Source organism: Xenopus laevis, chromosome 3S, assembly GCF_017654675.1.
Source record: "Xenopus laevis strain J_2021 chromosome 3S, Xenopus_laevis_v10.1, whole genome shotgun sequence".
NCBI classification, from domain to species: Eukaryota; Metazoa; Chordata; class Amphibia; order Anura; family Pipidae; genus Xenopus; species Xenopus laevis.
The window spans coordinates 77,887,962-77,911,738 of NC_054376.1; the positions used below are offsets into that span (position 1 = coordinate 77,887,962).

The 23,777-nt window shown below is 40.1% G+C and overlaps 1 protein-coding gene across 1 annotated transcript in view; it reads left to right on the forward strand.

Annotated features, from left to right (window-relative positions):
• grm8.S (glutamate receptor, metabotropic 8 S homeolog) overlaps window positions 1-23,777 on the forward strand; it is a 424,459-nt gene that overhangs the window by 345,463 nt on the left and 55,219 nt on the right. The window lies entirely within an intron of this gene.

Sequence of the window (23,777 nt, forward strand, 5' to 3'; positions counted from 1 at the left end):
ATAAGTTTGAGTTCCATTAGCTTAGTTAGAGGTATTGTAAGTAATGTAACAGTGTTTTCAGATGACACAAAACTATGCAGCCCCCAATTAATTCCATACAGTGATTATTCTTCCACTTCACAGAGTGCTTGTAATGCTCCATCTAGAATATGCCTTACAGTATTGGTCTCCAGTACTTAAACCAGACATTATTGAATTAGACATGGTCTAGAGAAGGGCAACAAATTTGGTAAAAAGTGGTATCTCAGCTATGAGGAAAAGAATGACTTGGTTGGGGTAAGAGGTGCTTAAGGGGTGATATGATAAACATACAATTATATATATTTAACGGGGTCATAACATAATCTTATGAATGCTTTATTTACCAGTAGGCTCTTCCAACTAACATATGGGCACCCACTCTGATTAGAAGAAATGAGATTTCATCTAAATATTAGGAAGGGGTTTTTATACAGTGAGATCTGTGAATAGGGATGTAGCGAACGGCGGAAAAAATGTTCGCGAACATATTCGCGAACTTGCGACAAAACATGCGAATAGTTCGCGAACGTCGCGAACCCCATAGACTTCAATGGGAAGGCGAATTTTAAAAGCTAGAAAAGACATTTCTGGCCAGAAAAATGATTTTAAAGTTGTTTAAAGGGTGCAACGACCTGGACAGTGGCATGCCAGAGGGGGATCAAGGGCAAAAATGTATCTGAAAAATCCATTGTTGACACAGCGCTGCGTTTTGTGCTGTAAAGGGCAGAAATCACACTACGTCACTCAGGTGATGTTTCTGGACACGGAATGTGAAAAAGCTCACACAGCTAGGTGGCACTTGGTTAAAGACTGGGCAAACAATGCCTGCAAGGGCAACGTATACACTACAGCAGTGGATACGGAATATATTATTGCTGCTTGGAAAACGTCACTCAGGTGGTGTTTCTGGAGACGGTATTATTATTGATATTTAGACAGAATGTGAAAAAGATCACACAGCTAGGTGGCAGTTGTTTGAAGAACAGATGCAGATGAGAGATCAGCAGCAGGACAGCTGCCCACAGCAGCTACATACAGAGCACTGCAGTAGAAGGTAGATTACTAGCCAGCAAAGCTACCTAACCTAAAATGTCCCTCAAATCCCTGCAGAGTTCTGTCCCTACAATACAGAGCAGTATCAAGTAGATTACTAGCCAGCAAAGTTACTATCAACTCTCCCTCAAATCACTAAACAGCTCTCTCCCTACACTAGCTCTTCCAAGCACACACAGGCAGAATGAAAAAACGCTGCAGGGCTTCAGTTTATATATGGAAGGGGAGTGGTCCAGGGGGTGTGGGGGTGGTCCAGGAGGGAGAGCTTCCTGATTGGCTGCCATGTATCTGCTGGTCTGGGGTGAGAGGGCAAAAATAAGCGCCAGCTAAGGCGAACCCAAATTGGCGAACGTCGCGCGACGTTCGCGAACATTCGCCAAACGCGAATAGTCGATGTTCGCGCGAAGTAGTTCGCGGGCGAACAGTCCGCGACATCCCTATCTGTGAAGATGTGGAATTCTCTCCCTGAATCTGTCATACTAGCTGATACCTTTAAGAGGGGGTTGGATGTCTTTTTAGCACGTGAGGGAATACAGGGTTATAAAAGATAGCTCCTAGTACAAGTTGATCCAGGAACTGGTCCAAATGCCATTCCCGGAGTCAGGAAGGATTTTTTCCCCCTCTGAAGCAAATTGAGGCTTAAGAAGGAGTTTTTTTATAGATCAAAAAGGTTGAACTTGATAGAGGTGTTTCTTTTTTTAACCTACATTATTATGTTACAATGTTACTATATAACACTCCCCTTTATTCTTTACAATATTTTGTGAAGGACATAAAGAACATCATTTCATGAAATGTCAAACAACTGTATTGGCTCTGTGTTTAGTGTAGTCTGAAAGTGATCTATACTGATCCTTATGGTTTCAGTTTACAAGAAGAGGTAAGTAATTGTGAATATTGATGATTCTCCTGTAAAAGATAAAGTCTTAATATGTTCATATGGTGGACCTTAAGAAAATATGCGTTTTAAATATCAAATGTTTTGGTATTATTACCTAATGCTATATGTATATAAATCATTTTCTGTAAAGGTATAATTTTATTGTTTTAGAAACACATAACATAAAACATAAAACAAAACACATTCCATTAGAGCAGTAAAGTATCCGTTACAAATTATTTATGCAATGTTTATTGAAATGCTATTTCACTTCATAATTTGGTTGGTACAAATGGTCCCAGGCACCAGCCCTCAAGTGTGGGAGCTTGTCTAATTAGAATTGCAAGAGACTCAATGGCAGAACGAATAACAGAAGTGAGACACCCCTCTCTAGTGCCCCTAGTGAGTGGAAAGTGTTTAGATGGGATTGCATTTGCCCTGACTGGCTGAGTATAACATTTGAATGCAACTCACAATTGGACCCAAATCCAAATTTAGAGAGTACTGCCCATAGGTAATTCCATTCCACTGAATAAAAAGCTTTAGCCAAGTTGAGTGATAGCACTACCCTCGAGCCTTCATTGTCATGTATAGTCTGTAGATTTAAAAATAGTCTCCTCAAGTTGATGTCAGTTGTTTTGCCAGCCATGAACCCTGTTTGGTGCAGGTGGACCAGGTCTGGCATGACCTTAGCTAACCTGCTGGCTTGTACTCTGGCCAGTATCTTAGCATCAGTATTGAGCAGATCTATCGACCTGTAGGAGTTACAGGATTGTGGATTTTTTGTGTTTTCAATATCAAAATAATTATAGCCTCCAGGAAGGAGGGTGGGAGAGAGAGAGAGAGAGAGACCTTAAGTAGCTATTGTGAGGGTATGTAATAGGTGGGGGATTATTCATCAGAATTACTTTTATATAGATCTACTGGTATGCCATCTGGACCTGGGGCCTTACCAGGGGGTAAGGCATTAAAAGTTTGTTGCAGTTCCTGCTTAGTGACAGGGGGTTAAAAGGGTGTCCCTTTGGGCTGTCGTCAGTGTGGGGATAGTGACCTGACTAAGGTGGTGTTGTATATCTGTTTCAGTGTAAGCAACATGGGATGCATGCAGTGCTTTATAATTTGCTGCAAAGGTTTCTACTATATCCTGTGGTGTGGAGCTGAGGGTACCATCTGGGGTCGTTATAGATGCAATTGCAGTTGAGGGGCTTGTATTTTGACTAGACAAGCCAATGTCTACTTCTGTCCCCAGTTTCAAATGTACACTGGTATGAGTACAACTAAGCCTTGTGAGGAGGGTTTGCTCCCTGGCTAAGGAGTGAAAGTCTACCAGTTTACTGTAGTAGTGGCAATGAATTAGCAGTGTAAGCAGATTTGGCTTCTTCCAAATCTTTTTCAGCCTCAGCTACCTGAGATTTTGATTCCATCCTAGCTTTTTTTATTGCACTTATAAGTTACCCTCTCATGTACACCTTTGAGGCCTCCCACAGGATAGATGGAGAGGCAGACTCTGCATTCATTTCCCAATAGTCTCTCCGTCACAGCATAATTTTTAAGACAAATTGGGCTGAATCTCAGGAGATTGGTTTTAGGAGAGTTCAGCATGATTAAAGTAATAGAGAGTTGTCTGAGAGGGTGTGGGGTAGTGTTAAGGGGGTGTATCCGTTATCGCTATTTATGCAGATGTTTGATACTTAGTATTCATCCATAGGCAATATCATTGGTTGATAACTCCGCCTATTTATTCCTTAAAGAACTACTCTTAATTAACCTTTCACTATGTACGCTATATATTGTACTGTACTAACTATCTGCGTGCGCTTGCTACTCTAATTACATAATAACAAACACAACACATAAGTTACACATAACACAATATATATTTAATATGACACTCAACAATAGAAACAGCAACTACCTCTAATGCAGATATACAGTACCAATTACACAACATAAAACAACTACATAAAACAATCCTCATTTACACTAACATTCCCCAAAATTCACCCACAATCTAACTACACATACACAATCACACACGTTATAATTGCCCGCCCTTCCTGGTGCTAAACTTTCCCTGAACCAACAAAAGGGAGTTGGGGTACAGGGGATAGGGATCATTGGTGGGATAATAGGGGTTTGAATGGAGTAGGGGTTTGATGGGCGTTGGTGGGATAGCAGGGGTTTGATCAGTAGGGGTTAATGGAGTAGGGGTTTGATGGGAATGGGAGTTAGTGGGATCGTTGGTGGGATAGCAGGGGTTTGAATGGATGGGATTTGTTGGTGGGATAGCAGTAGGGGTTAATGGGATTCGTTGGTGGGATAGTAGGGGTTGATATACTCAGCCAGGTTTAAATGCTCGTTGTCCAGGGGGGTGATGTTCTCCGGGCGATGCACACAAGAAGAAGAGACCGAGTGCAGCTGCGCCGGGCCTTTTAAACTCTGCTCAGTCCTGCCCAGCAGCATGCACACACGCCCCTCCTCCGACACACACACTACTCTAACATGTGGGCCGGCATGGTGATAGGAGGATCAAAGCAGATCCTCCGGCCAGACCTTGCCTGGCTTTCCCTCCCTGCTGGGAGGCAGGGAGGGGTTGGGGGGGGGATGGGACCCATCCTTCCCTTACAGGTAGGTATTGTATTTTTCCCACTTTGGGTATAAGTTCAGGCATTGACAACACAGATCTATTTTTGTTAGTGAATGATGGGTGGTTGAGTGATAGGAGAAAGCTTTCTCAGTGTGTTTTTTCACCTCCACACATCTGTGAGACCAAGTGTCTTGACCCATGTTATTAGTGTGTTCCCAGTAAGGAAGGGGGGTTTAATTTATCCATCTGTAGATCCATTAGGGCATTGAAGTCCCCCCCCCCGTAGCAGGTGGGAGCGGTAGGGAGATCTGCTAGTTTCTTATCAATAGTATTGAATAGATTCATGTTAAATAGTGGCAGAATGTATAGGTTGACTATGATAAGAGGGGAATTGGCTATTGTGCAATGAACAATAACAAATCTGCCATATTATTTTTTAGAGTAAGTAAATTAAACAGGATGGACCTTCTCACTAAAATCGATACTCCCCTGGCATATGTGGATTAAGTGGAGTGATATACATAGCCCACCCAGTGCCTTTTTAGAGCCAGCATTTTTTATCTGGTCAGGTGGGTTTCCTGGATCAGAAACAGAGATGGGTTATGTCTCTTTTGCTAGTTATACATTTGTGCTCTCTTAAATTCATCGTTTAATCCCCGGATGTTCCAGGAAATTATCGTAATTTCAGCGATAATTCAGTAATACGCAGTAAGTAGTACAGGATTTCTTATACCTATGAGATAGGGGGACGTTAACTTGGGAACAAGTCCCTGTAAAACTAGTGGAGTTGAGCCTGTGTAATGTACCAACCACCATTTCAGTAGAGTGTGGCATGTTTACAGTAACAAAACCAGTAGACAAACAGTAAACATAACAAAATCCCCAAACCCTTACCCTCCCTACCCACCCACCAAACATGGGTGGGTCTTGTACACTGAACTAGAATCTGCAAAAGCAGGTTAAATTGGAAGAACATGAACCAAACCATTAGTGGCGTGTGCATCATACCAACCAATCTAATATGAAAATGTGCTGCTGTCATGCAGACCCAGTGTGCTCTCCACAGCAAAGAAGAGGTGAAGATGTCTAGGCCTAGCATATTTTTTAGTCATTTCTCTATTAAGCTTTCAAGTTGTTGCCCCTCTACTTGTTCTGGAAGGCCTACAATACAAATGTTGTTTCCGCACAGTCTGTTCTCTAGGTCATCAGACTTTCCCAGCACTTGTTTGAGCTATAGTTTCATTTTGTGAATATCCTGCTGCACAGGGGGAATCAAGTCCTCCACATCCAGATCCTGTTTTCCACTGCTGTTGTGCGCTCATGCATGTTTTAAAGGTCTTATGCAGTAAGGATAGATTGACTTTAATTGCATCCGGCTGTGCTGTTGTGGTTTTGCGGCATTCCATTATTGCCCCCAGAAGCTCATCTAGGATTGCCTCTGTAGCTTCCCTCATAGAGGGTGGAGATGGTGGTGGTGATTGACTAGATTCTTCCTCCTGAGGAGGTTGGGGTGTGAGTGGGCGAAGCATTCAAGGCGGCCCGCTGCCTCTGCTCTTGCTTTTTGTGAATGTTTCCCCATGTGGAGTGATAACAAGTGTGACAGTTCTGAATCACCTTTTGAAGCTTATGGCTTAAAAGTATCCGTAGGTGGCAGTATATTGACAGGAGACTTGGTTGGTGCACATTGTGTTCTTAACGTGTGTCCAGCATGCATGATCTTTTAGCACAGTCTTATGTATTATTCAGCCCAGCATATGATTGCCAGCTTAGCAAGCTGTATTTTACATGTGTGCTTAGGAAATGTTGCTGGTGTTCTGTTTTTTAAGGGGTGGTGGAAGTCTCTGTACAGCCAGGTATTCAGGTACAGACATGCACCCCAGTCAGCCTAGTACAGGAGTTCCCAGCTTAGTATGATGTATTGTACAAGTAAAGTTGGAGGATACTGCAGGTGTTGTGTGTGGGATAGTTGGTGGAAATCACTATTTGTTTGTAAAGTGTTTGGGCAGAGATTTGTGCATTCTTCAGCCCAGTCTGTTATTCTTAAGACGGTAAACATTATTTCTTATGTGGATGCAGGAGACACTGCTGTTGCTGCTTATGGGGAAAGAGCTGGAAGTCCCTGTGGTGTGGGGTAATATAAAGCTGCAGTCTGCTGGCAGGATGGTCTTGCAACTCAGGCCCAATAAGGGGACGCCCCTGGGGACTAAAGCACACTCACCACTAGAGGTGTCCTGCAGAGGTTGCACCAGTGTGTGGGCAATCATTTTAAGCGAGTTTAGACAGGCTTCTGTTCTCCCGCGTTCACTTCCAGATAGCCACCTACTCGAGGCCAAGGCTTCAGTCTCCCAGCTAGGCTGCTGCCGGATCTCTGCGATGGAAGCAGCTAGAGCCACGTTTTTTTTGTCGCTGAACAGTGGGCAAGTTTAGGGGGTAAGTCCGCTACGTGAGGTGATGTGGTGAGTTTTTCGGGGTGATGGCCTTGGATGTGCCATGGAAGTGTGTCCTCCTGGCAGCGTGGGTTGTCACACCACCCCAAATACATCATATTTAAACAATATTTAGCATAAAATGAATTCTTATTATTCCATATATATTCTTCCATTGTCTATTTGTGATATGAACATAGCGAAAGCTATTTTTTGTTAATTTTTGTATAGCTCTATCCCTGTTCAACCAACGGTAGCTGTTTCTTTTAGAGGCATAATCTGACATGCCATACTTCTGCCTAGCTTTCTGCATTTTTATTCACTGTTGCTCTCTTCAACAACTTCTAATTGCTGTGCTGTCTTGTTACTATATCAAGATAGCTCCTGCCCTCAACACCTGCTTATTGCTCCCACATATACACAGCAGTTCTCTTATTTTGTGTATCTTTAGAAGCATATTTGTATATTTCCATTCAATCTCTTTAACACCAGAAACACCATATATTCTGAGCAAATATGTCATGCACTTCAAATCATGTCAGCTGTATTACTCTTTGATATATATGCCTCATATATTTTAACCGAAACTCATGAATGCTGTTCATGTATAAGGTAAAAAAAAAGCACTTTGCAATTACAATTAGTCTCTATAAATCTAAAACAACCATTCACAGTATCAGGTTTTGCTGTCTGTACTGAGTTTACTGTCCAGGGACCTTAAACACGCTTTATTTTTTATAACAGCAAATCAAACATTAATCCTTTGAAATCTACTTCAGTTTTCCATGAATATCAGAGCAACAGAAACAGGTTCTGAAAGGAAACAGCAGGGTTTTGTACAGAAATTGGTAGAAGCAAATTTATTTACATCGTTTATGCTAGGCGTTAATCATTTTATTGGTTTTTGTATGGGAATATTAAGATGTTGGTCTAGATTAATTTACAGAATTTAATTCATCCTCATATTAAAGTATTTTGTGAGTATCTGATATGCTTTAGAACCTGCTGATAGGTTTATCACATACAGTTGTAAATACTTTTGTATTATATTTCAAAGTTTTAGTTCACATGATAATGAATGTTGTAGGCTAACCTTTGGAAGCTCTATTGTTTTAGAGGATATGACTAAGTGATATGTGGTTGCAAGAACACATATGTATGAATAAGTTGTCTCTGAATTTATAAGTTGATAATAAGACAATATCAAAGTACTGACTGAAGTACCATAGATTTAAATCAATATAAATAAGTCATGATCATAAATGAATGCATCCAGCAGCATATACTGTATATTTATTTGTATACTTGTTTTTTACAATTTGGAGGCTGGTAACTCAATGTCTTAAATGGTGCAGTGGAATCCTTTAATTTCTGTAGGATATTTGAATAAATAATTTCTTTTAGAACACTTTAATTCCTTGTTTTTTTTTAAACATATTCTAATGGAACAGCTTACAGAACTTACAGTATTTATGTCCCAGACCAAGTTTTCTGTAACTGAGCACTAAGAAGAGCAATGTTCTTCCCTTAGTGCCCTTTCATTTACATTCTTGGATTTAATAAATAAAGAATATTTTCTTCTCTTATAAAATGTCTGAGAGAGGGCTAAGGGATCTGTGAACATTTTGGGAGCTGAGGAAAACATTGAGGACAGAGAGGATCATCTGTGAGTTAGAAGTTACAATACTATTCCTGCCGGATTGGATTGTTAGTGCAGTGCTCAACCTGTGGTGCACTAGCCACTGGGATTGCGGAAGATGCCTGGTGTTGATGAGCTCTTGGAGGGGTCTTATCCAGTCAACTTCCCACACATCACCTGGAGTAGTGAGGTTCAGCGTGCGCCATATTCTTGGGGGATTTAGAGTGAGCAGACCCGGGAATTCCCCATTACCCCATATGGGTGTCTGGGGCAGGTACTGACTATATAACTGCCTTGTGTGCCATTTGCAAGATTTTTGATTACAGCTCAATTAATAGCGAGGCTTTGCTGCTGGTTTTTTTGACCAGTAGGGCTTGCTACGGAGACTTGGCATAACCCATTAGTAATGTCCGTAAGCTATAGAGGGGCGGGGAAATGTCTTGGTGTATCATTGGGGGAGATGTGGGTCAGCTGGTCTGCCAGATAATATATATATATATCTGGGAAGACCATTCCTCCCCCATCCCTTGGTCACATTAAGGCAAAGCATCGCTCTTGACTTCCCCCGTATAAACTAAAGAGTTTGCTGATACTCGTGAGCCTTGGGTATGTATATTGGAGAGTGCCAGAAGGTATATAACCGCTAAAGGAGTATGAACATTTTGATCAGGTGGATCTTGCCTGTGGGGCCCACTGGTAACGGACTCCACGCTTTGCATTTGTCTTGCACCCATTGCAGCAGTGGATCCACATTTCCCACCTTGAACTGTGATAGGTGGAGAGATAACTTTATACCCAGGTAAGTAAATTCATTGCTGATTTGAAGGGGACAAGCCAATAGGGCTTTACTCTGATAATGCTCATCTACTAAAAAGAGTGTTGATTTGGCAGTAATGGCTATGAGACCTGACAAAGTTCCAAAACTGTGTGTGAGACCCACTAAGGCATCCAAAGATGGGCCCCTGTCCCCTAGATAAACTAGGGTGTCGTCTGCATACAGCTGTATTTTTTTGCAGCCCGCTGATTCCCCAAATCTCTGTATCTGTGGGTGATGTCTTACTGCTTGGGCGAATGGTTCTATAGCTAGTGCAAACAAAAGGGGGGGCAGGGGGCAGCCCTGACTTGTGCCCCTCGCTAGAGAGAAGCCTGAAGTACATAGAGAGTTAATGCATAGAGTTGCCTTGGAGAATTTATAACAGCAATAGCACCATGGTTATATACTTTGGGCCCAACCCGAAGGCTGCCATAACTTGCCATAGATATGGCAACTCAACTGTATCTTGTATCTCAACTGTAAGGCTTTGGCAATGTCCAAAGATGCTATAGCTCTGCTCCCTAGGTTCTTGGCTGCAGTCTCTAAATTGAGGTATAGGCGCCTGGTATTCAAGGCAGGGTTTTTTTGCTGGTATGAACCCCACCTGGTCGGTATTTACTATTTGCGATATGACCTTGCCAAGTCTCAGGGCTAGAATTTTCACATAGATCTTTACGTCTGCTGTCAGGAGCCAGGTTTTGGAAGAAGGACAATGGCTGCTTCGTACAGTGATTGTGTGAAGTGGCCTTTTTGTATTGCTTCTTGGAATAACTGTAGTTGCAGCGGGGTTAGTGTTGCAGAGTGCCTTTTGTAGATTTCTATTGAGATACCATCTGAGCCAGCGGCTTTACTCGTGGGGAAAGAGTCTATCGCCTCCTGTATATCTATGCCAGTGATATCCGCATCCACAAAGTCCCTGGACTCTTGTGATAGTTTTGGGAGTACCAAAAATGCACTTATCTTGCCCTCAGTGGCCATCAGTTTAGATGCAAACAGGTCCTCATAAAAGTTTATCAATATCTCCTTCACTGCATCTGGGTCAGTGTCTTGGGCATCTTTTAGGGCCGGTATGGAGAGGGGTGGACTTTTGCAAGATGAGCTAGTAAGCAACCAGTTTCTTCGCCGTGCTCATATATATTCGAGAAGTTTTGCCTACGCAATGTTTTCTGGGTCATGTGCTGTGAGTATGCCTCTTGCACCTCTCGCAATTGCTTAAAGGCTTCAGGTGTCGGGTTGTTGGCCACCTGAGTGTCTGGGATTTCTGTGCTTCTAGTGCCTTCTGTGCTAGAAAGGCTTGTTTTTTTATACGCTGTTATTTCAGCCGTGATGGAGTCTCTAAGGTAGTATTTTAGGGAATCCCAAAATGGGAAATTCAAGGCAGAGCTCTTATCCAGGGCCTTAAAGTCATTAAGATAGCCTTCTACCTTCTCCCTGTTATCCATAATGTATAGACAAGCTTGGTTGATGGAGGGTCTAGGCTGTGCAGTTTTGTAGGGGAACTTTAACTGCAGTTGCACGGGGGGATGATCTGATATACCCCTGGGGAGGTATGTGGTACTCCTTATAATGGGAACCATGGAGGCATTAATAAATGCCAGATCTATTCTAGATAGGGCGAGATGGGACGTGGTGAAGCAGGAATATTGCCGGGTTCTAGGGTTGGCTTGTCTCAATAGGTCTGTAAGGGCTAGGGATGACATAAGCCTGTTCAGCTGGGTGGTACTTGGTTGAGGCTTGCCCAGGCCTCTTCGAAACCTACCAATGGGTCGGGACAGCACTTCATTGAAGTCTCCTGTGATAATAACTGTGTGCGGGTACTGTGTTAGTTGGCCCGCTAGTATGTGCAGTACCTCTGGCTGGAATGGAGGAGGGATATATACATTGACCAACAGAACCTCACACGCATAAAAGTAACAGTGCAGGAACACATATCTTCCCTTGGGGTCAGTCTTGAGGTTGCCAAACCTAATGGGGTCTGATTTGCCTATTATTATAGATACACCTGAAGAGTTCATGGAATAAGTGGCATGGTACGCCTAACCAATCCACGGCCTCCTTAGTGTCATTGTTTTGGACCCTATGAGGTGGGTCTCCTGTAAGAACACTATGGCTGTAGAGTGGTTCTTTAGGAAGTCAAATACTAGCCTGCGCTTTATTGGGCAGTTGAGACCCCTTACATTCCAGCTGGTTAGGAACAATGCCATTTCCCCTTTGCGTTGGTAGCATACCATAAACTTGTCAATATCATGCATTGCAGATGAAACAGACATTCCTGAGCGTAACATATTAACATAAACACGTAGTAAAGCTGAACTTTACCCCAAAACATTCCACCCTCCCCTTCTGCCCTTTACCCAACAGGGGGCAGACTTTGTACCATAACAGATTTATAATTAAACATTATGTGGGGTGGGTCATGCCACCGTAGCAAGCCTATGTGGTTGGTGGCTACTAGTGGCTTCTTTTGTGCTAGGACTGCACCTAAAAATTTTTTGGGGCTGCTAGAGTCCCCTGAATTTGTCTGGGCTTGCAGCATTGTAAGCCATGAGTGTTATCACATTTTTGGCTACTGAAGACTAAGCTAAGTGGTTGTTGGTTGCCGGGGTTCACTTAAGGCGTTGGGTGCTCTTGCCTGCCATATCTGTTGTGCTGTTACCAGTGAGTGGCTGAAAGGGTAGTCATGGGTAAAATGGGGGTAGCAGGTGGGTAGCGCTATCTGGTAAGCTGCTTGCAGCAGGGATTTAGGTACTAGTGTTAGCACTTACCGTGTATGCCATAAGAGCCTGGTCGTGGCCTGGGTTACTGGGTGATAAGTGGTGTGAAGAAGAATATTACATTGCGATAGACAAATTTTTAATCACAAAGTTTTGCTCTTTTGAATTTAATACATTTCCCCCAAAGTGTTCTATTACTGAAAAAGCCAAAATAAACCACAACCAGAAAGCTGAAATATGTACCAGCAGTGAGAAACCCTTTGAAGATTGAGATTGTTGGGTTTTATAAGGGAAACAAAAAACAATGGCTAGATTTACAAATTACTGTCTCTTGTGTAGAGACTTACACCTTTTAGGTATCTTTATAGTAAGCTGTATTCTTAGCAAGTTTTCTAATTGCCTTTTTTTATAGTTTATTTTATAGAGTTATTTGCTTTCCTCTTCTTGCTTGTTTTCCTTGTGTTCAAATGGGGTCAATGATTCTGACAGGCTCTCCTCCTTCAAGTTCCAGTGTTTTATTCAAACATTTATATAGAATACTAGTTCCTAGTATACCTTGTGCGCACCTGCTCTGCCTTTGTCGATAAAAGGCTGAAACGTCAAATGAAGAATAGTAGAGCCAGGCACTCGCAGGTTAAACTGCAAGCCATTTATTCACACGACATGTTTCGAGCAAAGCCCTTTTTCCAACTATTGACAGGTTGCTAGGGTAAATTAAAACGATTAGCTAAAATTCCATATTGGAAAGCTACTGAACACAAAGCTAAATAATTAAAAAAACAAAAAATGAAAACTGAGGACCAGTTGTAAAGTAAATTGATGATATCTGCATCATAATAAAAATCATAATAAAAATTAATTAGTTGACCTAAGATGAAAAATAAGTAAGTAATTCACTTAAAAAATCACTTTTCATCTGTTCTTTTTTTTAATATGAAACCATTATCACATGTAAAATGTGTGTCAATTGTGCTATGTAGTATGAAAAGCCCTTTAAGCCTCTATGTACTTGCCCCAATACTCCTTTTCTCTTAGTTAGAATTAGAACTGATATACAGAACACTGCCCTGTAAAATGTATTTGGGTTAAACATCATAATATTTGCAGAAAATGAAAAACATTCTGACTTTGTTTTTTTTTTGCATAATGGTATTATATTTGAGGGTATGAGTCTGTGTTGTTCGGATGCTTTTAGCTCTAACCAATTATTCTTCATTTGGTGTGGATATTTAGTCTGTAATAGATACAAAGATCACAAAGAGAATTACAGACATATGGCAATTGTAAAATACCATAGACTAAAAAAATGGCATCAGAGTTTAAGAGATGCACATTCTACCCTCACTCCTGAAAACACTCAAGGTTTATAGAAACTTACAATACAATAGGTTGGAAAATAAATAGTAGGCAGATGGTAAATGTCAAGATCCTGCAGATGAAGCATTCCTACAGCTGATAATATTGTAATAATTTATGCACAAAATGATCTGCCTTGTACTTCCTTTCATCTTAATCGCATCCTGGTTTAAAGTGCTTTAGATTTGGCAGCAACAAGGTACAGTAGGATGTTACACTGAAAAAGAAATCTAAAGATATTTTGTGTATTATTGAGACTTGTCTGTGATTTAAAAAAATGTCCATTTAAACAAAAAGGCTATCCTTGTTAAACTATTCTAATTAGCAGATTCTATTAGCAAATAGTATAAAGTGTGCATATTTTCTTGCTCATAAGGTACATTAATGTCCTTAAGATGCTTAATGCAAAAGGTTTTTGCTTTTTAAAGCAACTATTCTGTTTTTTTAATTTTTTTGACAATTCAGTCACCATGGTTCTGGTTCTGTGGGGTATTTATCCGATATGTGTTTTCACATTTGCAGAGGATGCAAAATGAATCCTCTATAAGCTTAAATTCAAATATGAGGCTATATAAGGATCTGTATAAAGAGCATTGCCTGCTCATACTGTATATTGTAATGGACAGTTAAATATAGGGTAAACTACTCTACTAAAGTGGAATTAAAGATCTTGAAGTTCTTGATTACCTAATCAAGGTCAGACTGGGGGGCCCGGTGCCCACCTGGACTGCTGTCTCAGGGTCTTGCTGCAGCCCCCTGCCCCTGTTGCTAGTCGACTACTGAAATTGTCTACCATACCCATCCCCCCGTGCATGTACCTTTTTTCCTTTGGGGGTTCTGGCAGGGAATATGAAAGCCAGGAAACACTTTTTTCCCCCAGTGTCCCGCAGGCCCACTCTGACACTACACCTAACAGAGCTGTTATGTACTGTAGATCTTTGGTGCTCTACCCAATCTCTAAAAAAAACACCTGTGCAAGTTGAATTATAAAATATCAAATAAGTTGAGTTTTAACTTATTTACAAAGAGATAAAGCAAGGAAAAAATACTAAGTAAGAGTCAAGAAAAGATATGTGTCCATTAAAATTAAACACTATTTAAACCATTATTTAGAAGGGAAATGGCAGAATTGAAAGTCAGACCACAAAATAAACATTTGCAGTAGAATATTTCTATGTATACCTGCTGATGTCAATGGGCCTTCTATGGAACGGCAAGCCCCATTGCAGAACCCTGCATAGTTTCACTCCTCATACCCCAGTAGTTGTACCACTGTCAAAATAAATGTGCTTGACTGGAAATATAGACTAAAAAAGGGCCTTTACTTTACACTGAATAAGGCGGAGGCAATTAACAATGTTCCAAACTGTATTTTTTATGGCAACATTGCTTCACATCCTTAGTAAATAGTTTTGGCAGTGTTAAAAAAAGAATATTTGAACTGTTGCTTGTCACAAGAGCATCGCAATTTTTTTCAGGTTTAGGAAACCAAGGACATTGTGGCATATGGGTAAGTCTGTTCAAGGAAGAACCACATTCCATGACTATGTAATATATATATATATAAGCTTGAAAATGTATAATCAATTTGTATTTGGTGACCAAGACACAAGGGGGTTATTTATTAAGCTTCAAATTATTCTGGTTGAACTTTCAAAGGGTAAAATATAATTTACCAGGTTCCCCCATACATTTTCTAACATATGGAACATAAACACTGGACTCATGTGTTGTGACAACTCTATTTTCTTTATTAATGTTCTCTGGACTTGTTTATGTAATGTAATGTATTTGCTGCAACTAGTGATGGGTGAATTTGTCCAGTTTTCGCTTTGCCGCGAATTTTACGAATTTCCCAAAAAATTTGCAAAACAGGCGAAAAATTTGTGAAATGCAAATTCTCAAATTTGTTCACTGGCAGCGAAACATGCAAATATGTCGCAAATTCGCCCCTGGCAAATATATTCACCCATTACTAGCTGCAACATATACGTCAACTTAATAATTTCCCACCATATGCAAATTAGCCTTAGCGAAAATCTCTAACGAAGTTGCGCTAGGCATTATTGTGGGCTAGTGCATCTTCGCTTTGAATGCTGAAGTAATGCTAGCAAAAACTCACCAACGTTCGGCACCCTGGGCACAACTTTGCATTATAGTAAATTAGCATTGTCTGAGCGAATTTTCAACCTGGCGAAGTGTTGCGATGGCAGCGAAGCCGACGCTGGCCAATTTTCGCCACTTAGTAAATTTACCCTAAGCCTGTCCAAGAAATCTGCTACTCACATTAACAAAATCAGCAATCACAACATCATCCGTTGTCATCAACCCTTGAGCTCTCCTTCTCTTTCTCTGACTATAAAGACCTCAAAGTAGTGTCTACTGGCATGCCTGATTAATTTCCATTGGAGCAGAGGCAGTGAGCATGTACAGTAGGCACCTCTTGAGGTCTTCAAAGTCAGAGAGACAGAGAGCTGAGGGCATAGAGTATCACACTAAACAAGAAGAAGCTAAAAGAGTTGCAGTTCAGAAGCATGTATCAGAGAAATTATATAAAACTAAATGAATGAAGAAAGGTATGTTATTCTGGGGGTTGGTTAGAGTAATCTTAGGAGATTTAAAAATAAAAGGTTTATTTATCCTTTAAGTATAAAACAAAAACATAAACGTGATGCATTTGCATTTATAAAGTAACAATGAAGGCTCTATATCTCTCTATATCTATATCAATAGCTGCATTGTTGAATCTAACTTGAATGAAATGTGCTCCATATACAGTGCCCAAATGGGTGAATTTGTTTGTATATGGATTTTGAGACAATATAGGATGGATGGATAGAAAATTCCACATGCCCTTAACAAGAGGTTGAGAGTAGTTGCTTTGTTTAGTTCTTGTATTATAAAAAGAACATGTCATTGTCAATGCAAGAAAAGCAAGTAGTTGTTTTCTCTGAAGGGGTGTCCTATAAACTGTGACATTGCATATAGGCCTTGTGACTAGGTTAGATTTTAACACATCAGACAGTCATAACATATGGCCACAGTACAGTAAGGCTGGCACTTTGCATTCCTTGGCCTGTGTTAATCTTACTTCTACTTACTTAATGTTAAAAAAGGGCATAGGTCCTGATGGAATATTCTCTCTGGTACTTGGAGGACTTAGTTTTGTTTTAACTAGGTCGCTCAGATTTTCTCAGCTGTTATGGTATCAAAAGAGTGGAGGAAATATGACATAACTCCAATATTTAAAAAGATGTTATGATCTCAGCCTTGCAAATATTGGCCTATAAATCAGACAACTGGGATGGGCAAGATATTGGCAGATTTATTAAGGGATCACATTCAGGATTATGTTATGGAGAATCACAATATTAGTAGTAATCAGCATGGCTTTATGAAGAATGACAAAAAATAGATTAATAGATTTAGGAGGTTATATAATAAAAAGCACTATGTTTGCAAAGGTACAGTAACCCATAGCAACCAATCAGCAGGTAGTATTTACTGGTCACTGCTATGGGTTACTGCTATTGGGAAAATTTTGTGCATTTTATTACATATGTGAGTTAGTACAATATAATAAGATATTCCTAATAATTTACTAAATATTTCCCAGCATTTAAAGTTGTCCCTACAGTGTGTTGACGCTCTAAGGGGCCGATTCACTAAGGGTCGAATATCGAGGGTTAATTAACCCTCGATATTCGACTAGGAATTAAAATCCTTCGACTGCGAATAAGGATAATTCCTTTGATCGAACGATAAAATCCTTCGAATCGAACGATTCGAAGGATTTTAATACAACGATCGAAGGAATATCCTTCGATCAAAAAAAGTTAGGCAAGCCTATGGGGACCTTCCCCGTAGGCTAACATTGACTTCGGTAGCTTTTAGATGGCGAACTAGGGGGTCGAAGTTTTTTAAAGAGACAGTACTTCGACTATCGAATGGTCGAATAGTCGACGATTTTTACTACGAATCCTTCGATTAGAAGTTGTAGTTGTAGTCGAAGGTCGAAGTAGCCCATTCGATGGTCGAAGTAGCCCAAATTTTTTTCCGAAATTCGAAGTTTTTTACCTTCGAATCCTTCACTCGAAGTTAGTGAATCGGCCCCTAAGTGACCATATGCATTCATTATCTGACTGCAATCAATAATACAATTCTGGGAAATAAATTTAAGTGTAATTCACACAGTTTAGAAACACTATTAAAAGATAATTTGCATCTATCCCCATCCTTGCTCGCCTTCTTTTCCCCTCAATTAATTTTATATTTGTTATTTATGTTAGATAACTTCAAAATAAACATATATAAAAGTAAATAGCAGGTCCTATTTTATTATTTAAGTTCAGGATTAATGTTGTATAAAATACTCTTATCTCTCTTCATTTGGTAACTCTACAAAGAATTACTTCCAGCATTCTGCTGACATCTTGTCTTTTTCTTAACAGCCGAGCTCTGACTAACCAAATCTTGGCATAATTGTAATTCTGTTTGTTTCATTGTTGCTTTCAACTATACTTTCTTTCTCTGTGAAATGCATTGAAGCCAGTTTTCCTCTACTGAATCTCACTGTTTATTGAGTCAAATGATTTAGTTTTAGTGAATTTGTGTATGTCAAAACTCTAAACATAAATCAAGTAGTCAACTTAATTAGAGTTGTAGATGCTACCATAAGCCTGCATTATTAATTTACTTCTATAAACACAAAATTGTAAGAAAAAAAGATTACATGACAGATAGCAGGCATAGGAAGATACACATACAAAATGTGTTCATTACTTTTTTTTCCTCTGGCAAATACAAATAGGCAAAGTTTCTATGGCATTAATGACTGAAATCTACTCACTTCCCAGGAACTAGTAAAACGTTATTTTAGAATTTTTTATACAGCAGAATTAATTTAAGAACAGTTAAATATGGATACTAAATAATTTGACCAAAACATCTCAAAAATGGCAATTTTCTGACAAGTCTTTAGTGTACTCTAAAAACGTCCTGCTTCCCTTGTCCATCACTTATTTATGTCCTTGTTCCAGCACTGTCCCACTCCCTTGGGTAATATCAGAGAAGGGGTGGGGTAGGTGCAGGTATATAAGTACAATTTGGAGAGGGAAAGTTAGGATTGGGCATGGTATGATTTTTGTCAGCCCCCACATGGTATGCATGCCCTTGATGTGTGTGTTTGTGTGTGAGCACAGTGCTTCATACTAGCCAGATGGTGGAGATTAGTACTTAAAATAGCAATTTATCTATATGGAACTAACCACTAACACACAATGCGGTTTTATGTGACATCTTTTTATAGATAGCTGCAATGTTTAGGGAGTATAGTTTCTCTTTAATCTGTATACACAAATGTTGATGTTGTCCAGAGAGGCTTAAAATGACTATCTGTGCATACCATAGAGTTGTTTCATATCCTTTGGTTTTTTGAGTACTCTTTTGTTACAATGTTTTATTATATATGACACCCATGTACACATGAATATGATTTACTTGCCTATAACATCAGTTTCCAGGTATTACAACAGTGTATCCAACCAATTAACCGCTGGCAGCGCAGGTAGACATATCCACGGGAGACGGTAGGAATAATATCAGTATTCGGCTTTATTTAAACATACATTGTAGTACAGCAGCAGTGGGAGTGCGAAGAACTAACGCATTTCGTGCCCCAAACACTGGGCACTTCCTCAGAGTTACAATTACAACAGTGTACAATTGATATAATAATAAAGAATCATTTAAACATTAATGACAAAGTAGAAATATTTTAGTTGTTTATTTCAAAGATTCCTATTCCTTGTGGTAGGGAGGCAAAGTTATTTATGTATAATGTTCTGTGTCCTGTGCCATCCTATTTTAGCAATGGTGAACAATAGGTTTTGTTTTTTGAGAGTGGGTGCCCTACATATTAATATTTATATGCAATTTCACAACTAGCTGCTCATGTGCAAAATAGAAATGTATCTGTGTTTGTGCAGCATTTTTTTTCTGTTAATCATCACTTGAATGTTTGGACATTTTTAAAAGCAGTTTGCCAATTTAGAGACACCTTTTTAACAAAAATGTATGGGTTTCATTCAGGTACTTTGTTGTCCTCTCACACTCCATATTTGGCATCTGATGAAACTGAACCTAGTGTGTGTAAACTCCTGTGTAAAGGTGTTGTTGTTTTATAGATAACAGATAAATTCAGCAATTTATCAAGATTCGTCAAAAGTAAAAATATTAGGAGGGAGGTGCTACCTCTTTGTCCAGTATGAAAAAAATACAGTGCTGAGAATGGAGTAACCTGATTTTATATGATTTGAATTGATGATGTTACAAGTCCTGCTTCTTTTTGTGAATAGGACAGCTGCTCGCCTACCTACACAGAGAGGTTTCAGAATTGACAGGTGGGGGCAGGATATTGCTGGCGGTGGGTGGGTGGTAGGAGGACAGGAAGAAGGCAGTTCGTGGCCAGTGACGGGATGGATAGGCACTGCCGTATGCTGGGCCCATCAATTTTTCTTTTGCACATACTGGTTATGCCACTGAGCATATATATATATATATATATGTGCTACAATCAATGGTGCACTCCCTTGCTGGCCACCCTTTGTTGACGGATTGCATAATTGATTGTAGCATATATATATATATATATATATATATATAAAATCCCTCCAATGACGGCACTCCAGAATCAGTCACGCGTGACTGATTCTGGAGTGCCGTCATTGGAGGGATTTTGCATTAATTTACAGACTGGCATCCGGCCCTTGGATATTTTATGGTCGTGCGTTCCTGCTCGTTCAGGTATATATATATATATATATATATATATATATATTTTTTTTTTTTTTTTTTTGAGCAGGATCAGACGAACAGTCAGTTCTTTAACAGGCAAAGTCCATTTATTATTCACATATACAGACTCTTTGAGCAAAGGCGGCATAAAACAAAATAAAACAAAACAAAATCCTTGCCCCACTTGGGCTCTAACTAATACACAGGGTATTTTCCCTCTCTACTACCCGTCCCCTACTGGGATTCCCGGCCAAACACAAAAGTACAACTCCCCAGAGTCACAGTGCCTTTCCCAGGTCCTTTTTCTTTGGACAGACAAACAGAAGCTCAAATGCTTACACTCAGGTCCCAGGTCTCAGCCCTCTCAGCGTGTAGCTAAAATAATGCCCCTCTCTAGCAGCTAGCTGATCTAGCCTCCTAATTATTCCCTAGATGGGACTTTCTAGGGGAATTAACCCACTCAGGGCTGCTATACATGGGAGTAAGACATGAACCTAGGGGAAATATATCTCCCTTCAAACTGTTCTCCAGTTACCAGTTCACATATATACATATATAAAGTGAAAAAGGATTGCGGCACTCACAGGGTTTTAGTGAAAAAACAAAAAATGTTTTATTATTAAGCCTCAACGTTTCGATCCCCAACAGGGATCTTCGTCAGGAGCAAAAACAAAAACAAACAAACATCCAGCACCCACAACCCCCCAGAGGTAATAAAGCCTTGAAATGGCGCCAAAATCTGTTGCTAGGCAACCATACAGGTGTCAGTGAAAGTGCTCAAATCTATTGGCCAGTGATATATAAAAGGCACATGGAGAAAGATATAACAGCAGGGTGAAACGCACAAAAAAGATTAAGAGAAAAAGAAAACAAAAGTAAACAAGAGCGCAGTACTGTGAGTGCACAGTGTCAGTATGTAGGCCACTCCCCCAACTCCTATTCTAACTGTCAGTGCGTGTCAAAGGCGGGCCTGGCGACCTATCACTGAGCAGGGGTGGGTGTATACTATGCTTCTCTGTACTTCTGCATTATCAGTGAGCATACAGTAATTAAGACACGACCACTGTCCAAGCGGTTCTGCTTGTCACTTATCCAGCCCAGACATGGAGTGTGTGGTATTCAGGACACGATCGCTGTCAAAGCGGTTCTCAGTGTCGCTGCACAAAAGTTTAAAGAACTAGAGGGTAAATAGACTCCAGGCCTGTCATCGGGGTAAAGGATTACTGTTGGTACACATCAGTACTTCCAGTTGCGGTGGGGGATGGTATGCCCGGCGCTGCACCACTCCGGCAAGGAGTGGGCGGCTATCAGATACACAGAGTACTTTGACCACAACCCACATGCTACTGTGTTGCTAGGACCCGTCACGTATGGAAACACATAGGAGTCTAGTGGCTACTGGTCGGTCCGGTGCCCCAGTACTGCGTAGGGTTAAAAACACAGATAACAGGACAGCACATGGACAATAGGAAAGATGGGGGTAAAGGGATGGAGGAAGCACAAAGAAATATTTCGATAGAAATCATAAAGCTGAAGCAGATAAAGATAGCTACAAATGTAGCTAGTAAGCTTGTCAGAGAAAGTCTTATTAATATATCCATATCGCCATTGTCCAGAGTTATGTACTTAGTGATATAAGCTATCCCCATATAGAAGTTCAATCCAAGGATTCATATAAGGCAGCCAAGAGGGAGGGTTTCGTTCAATCCACGGGGAGCTACTGTGTCTAGGCGATATATCCATCTCGACTCCCGTCTAAGGAGGGCCAAATCTCTGTTGCCCCCTCTCGCCAGAGGGGGATGGTGATCGATCGCCATACAACGGAAAGTGGGTAGGGTGTGGCCCATTTGTAGAAAATGTCTTGCCACAGGTTGTTTAGCGTTTTTTTCTTTTAGGGCTTTACTTATAGCTGACCTGTGGTTTGCGATCCTATCCTTCAGTGGTGTAATGGCTTTGCCTACATAATAGAGGCCACACGGGCAAGTTACAATGTAAACCACAAACGATGTGGTGCAAGTCAAGTGATACTGTATTTTTATGCGTTTTCCAGTATGTGGGTGGGGGAAGTCTTTGCCAGTAAGCATAGATCTACACGTCGTGCAGTCAGGGCACCGGTAGCACCCCAATTTCTGTTGACCCGAGAGCCAATTCGGGGCTATCTTAGTTATGTTCTCGAAGTCAGTTTTCACCAGAATATCTTTCAGGCTACAATTCCTGCTGTGGCCAAACATAGGTGCTGGGGCATGGTGTAGGGAAAGTGTTTCGTCCATGGCGATAATTGGCCAATTTTTTTGCACACACTTCTTTAGGTCCTTGGACAGATGTGAGTATGTGGTGGTGAAAATTAACTGTGTATTCTCTGATTTAGTAACATGCGGTTTTTCACTTATCAAGTCCTCCTGAGTATGTGTTAGGGCCCTCTGCAGTTGCTGGTGTAAGAGATCCTCATTATAGCCCCTGTCTAGAAAACGTGTGAATGTCTCTCGAAGTTGTAACAGTGTCTTTTGAGGATTACTGTTGTTGCGTATAGTCCGTAAGAATTGTGAGTATGGGATGGCTCTGGAGGTGGCTGGTGGGTGGTTGCTGCTAGCATGCAAGATCGTATTACGATCCGTTGGTTTCCTATACAGACTGGTACATATATATATATATATATATATATATATATATATATATATATATATATATATATATATATATATATATTTATTTATTTATTTTTTATATGCAAGGAAAAGTTGTGCTCACCAATATGTTTTATTAAACCATTAAGAGGGGTGCATTGCAGACAAATGCACTCAACCCATTATATATATATATTCAAGACATTGAGACATGTTGTGCCTTACGCCACCAAAAATGCCACCCCTTTAAACAAAACAGGCACTATGTGTCCATATATTGCAATATATTTAAGCTTGCCAACTATGTCAAAGTCATCCCTGCTCTGGGATATATATAGTAGACAGAATGCGTGTTCAACAGGAAACAAACGTCAAGCACCCGGGAGAAAGGTAGTAATACAGAAGAACAAAGTCCAGCACTCACAGGTATTAAGATTAAATAAACTCCTCTATTTTGTTTCATCTTAATACCAGTTCATGCATTATGTATATATATATATATATATATATATATATATATATATATATATATCTATATATGCACAGGAAGAACCTACCAACTAAACATTTGTAGCACCAATTAAAGAATCTTACCAAAGACCCCAGCACTTTTATGTTACTACTATGTTTTGGGGTGTTTTGCTGTTACATATAACTATGTGCATCATAGCTCAGTGCATCCCTTTGCTAAAAAAGAGAAGTGCAGGTTTGGTTGAGTATTATTGATTTATATCATATTTACTAACCTCATTTAGTTGCCCTTTTTTGACTAGCTGTTTGTCAGAACATTTTATCTAGGTTTAAATTAAAACACAATATTTTAAGATATTTTGTAATTATTCCACACAATGTTTTATTTATTTCTCTC